Source organism: Solanum stenotomum, chromosome 6 (assembly GCF_019186545.1).
Source record: "Solanum stenotomum isolate F172 chromosome 6, ASM1918654v1, whole genome shotgun sequence".
NCBI lineage: Eukaryota > Viridiplantae > Streptophyta > Magnoliopsida > Solanales > Solanaceae > Solanum > Solanum stenotomum.
Genome location: NC_064287.1, coordinates 38392441 through 38395454, shown reverse-complemented (window position 1 = coordinate 38395454; position 3014 = coordinate 38392441). Strand labels below are relative to the sequence as shown.

Genomic DNA, 3014 nt, shown 5'->3' with positions numbered 1-3014 from the left:
TTCTGTAACTTCCCTTCTTTCATCCATTCACGAGGTCACTCCATAATATATTAAAACTTCATGCGTCATAACAACATTACAAAAGACAAACTTTTATATGTGTCAACAATTAAGAGATATTTCTAGACTCATACTTCATAAAAGAGATACAAAATGACATGGAAGATAGACGCTTAAACATTTAAGTTTTATTATTTTCAACAATCCTAACTTATTACTCATCAGGATGAAGTAATAGAAAAGCTTATTAAAGTAGTAGTTACAATAGAGAGAAGTACTGAAAACACTCATAAATTTGATGACCTGAATTATTAGTTTTCCCTGAATTATTAACAATTTTATACCCATCTATTTGACTAACTGAACTTAAGTACACCTCTCATCTTATCACATGGGTGAAAAACACCAAGAATTTAGGGGTGTTTTCAACACTTCTCTCGACTTTTTATTAAGAGTCTCACGCTCGTACAAGAGTTTGAGACCACTTGTTATGCTATGTGGCAGATCAAGGTGTATTTAAGTTGAGTTATCCAAATAGATAGATGTTTTTAAGACCGTCAATAATTCAAGAATGAAACTAATAATTCATGTCAAGTAGTTCAGGTGTGTTTTCAATACTTCTTGTTTATAAGTATCAAAGTTCAAGGCCACTCCCTTGAAGCTTCAACATGGTAATCTTGTCAAGTTGCTCTTCCATTTCAGGTGTCATGTGATTCTTCCAATCCCCAACAACTCCTTTTCTGAAAAATGCACTATTGTGGATATAAGAGGCGATTGATCCACTCTTATTAACCTCCAAATTCTTAAGCCTCTCCAAGCTACACTTCTTCAAAACTATCTCCAAATCCTCTTCATTATCAAAAGGCTTTCCAAGAAACAAGGCTATTTTTGCCACCTCTTTCTTAGGGTCTATCTTCAAGTCTTCATACTTCAAGAATAATATTTTTTGAGGCCTTTTTTTACTTTCTTCCCAATATTTAAGAACATGTTCAAAAAATGGTCCATACGGATGAACCCCATTGCAAAAATACTCCACAAGTTCTTTTAAAGGAAATATTAAATCTTCTAAATGCTTACTGTTATAGTTGAAGAAATGCCACATAGAAATTAAGGTATCTTTAGGATTTCTTGTTATGTATATAATCTTGTAATTATCCGAATTTTTTATTGAGTCTGGCAAAACTCTATAAGGTAAATGAGTGTGAAATAATCTTAGAGAGGGCATGGTGTATAGATCATGAGTTGGAGGTTTTGAATAATAATCCATGCCCTCTATTGTTGGAACATGAAAATGAGGATTATCCTTCACTAAAATGTTTTCTTCTTCCTCTTTATTACCTTGCATGCAGAGGCGTATCTAGAGGGGGTGCCGTGGGTTCACGTGAACCCATGCTCCCCTCTCTAGATCATGTATAGTAGTGTTATGTTTTTTTAAAAAATATTTAAATATAGATGTGTGAACCCATGTTCAAAGTATATCATATATTAATGTGATGATGATTGGTGCACCTCTCTAAGTGAGGATATAAATTTAAATCTTATATCTATCTTGTCTCTGTGAGTAACACCTTTCCAAGTGGTTATCGGTTACACTTTTGACGTTTCAGCTAATTTTGCTTTTGTTTATTTCCTTTAATCTTTCAAAATTTTCAAGTGTGTTACATTGAAAATTCCTAAAAAATTTAACATTGTAAATTTTTTATATAATTAAATCAAATGTGTACATTAAAATTTAAAACTATTAGTATTATACATTTTGAACCTATAATTTTTAAAATTTAATGGTTCATATACGAACTAAAAGTCAAATTGATCAAATTTATATTTAAAATATATTTTTTCGCCTCTGCTTGCATGATGGATACACATATGGCCTTGAGCCATGTTGAACCTGTAAGACAAATATCGGACATTAGAATGAAAATATATAGGTTTTTTTATAAGTTAGTATTTTGTTTCCGTTGATCATTGACGTGTAAAAAGTTACAAATTGGACTTGACGAAAATATAAGGCATTCTAATTTTTAAATATATACACGCAACAAAAAAATTATACGGAAAGACCACATTCTAAGAGTGTGTCGGTTAGGTTTTGATGATTAAAAAAAATGATTTCCGTAACGAAAATAGGAAAGTAAGTTCCATAATGAGAATCCCACACCAATCGTCTCCTGCCAACGCTCAAATATTCCACCCCGCCCCCCCACACACACACGACTTCCTCCCCCACCCTCAAAACTTCCTCCCCAACCGTCATTTCCACCGCCCATATATAAATGCTATTGTGATAATATTTAACATCAGAGAAAATTAGGGACACATTTTCCTTCATACCAAATACACAACCTTAAATATGAAACACATATATTTTTCCACAAGAACATAAAATAGTTGATGAATTCATTAATCAAACTCAAACCAATTGATTAATAAAAACCTGTTTTTATGGAAGATGCCAAGAGAACATTATTAGGTTTTGATTTGAAGGTTGCCTTGAAGACCATATGGCTGCCTTTAAAATGGTAAGATTGGACCAAAAACCTTCCCACTGATAAAGTTGAAAGTTATTCAAAAAATAATCAGTTTTGGGCAGTTGCTCTATATTCTCTCTATTTCTTCATTATTCACAATTGGTGATGATTTTTTCTCACTCATTTTAGGAATGGAATTGTTAAAAATTAGTGGTAGTTCATATAGTTTAATTGGCCAAATGATATGTGCGTCTATATATAGGGGAAGGAGGAGTGTAAATAATATTTACATTACTTAAGCGTAATTGTTAATGTGATGCAATTATAAGAGATCTATGACATCTTGCATTTAGTGATTCTAGCATACTCTATAATCTATAGGATAACCAAAAAAGATCATATAGTATAAATTTCTTCTTGGACTTTGTAAAGACAGATTTGAAAAAAATTCCATCACGAGTTGATTTATGATTTAATTAGCAATGAAAAATCGATTGAATGTAAAGTCATCCTAATTGACTTTATAGTCTATAATCTATAGGA

At 31.7% G+C, this 3014-nt stretch overlaps 1 pseudogene; it reads right to left on the bottom strand.

Moving 5' to 3' along the window:
- Positions 1-611: 611 nt before the first annotated feature.
- LOC125868715 (cytosolic sulfotransferase 5-like) lies at positions 612-2655 on the bottom strand (annotated as a pseudogene).
- Positions 2656-3014: the final 359 nt, after the last annotated feature.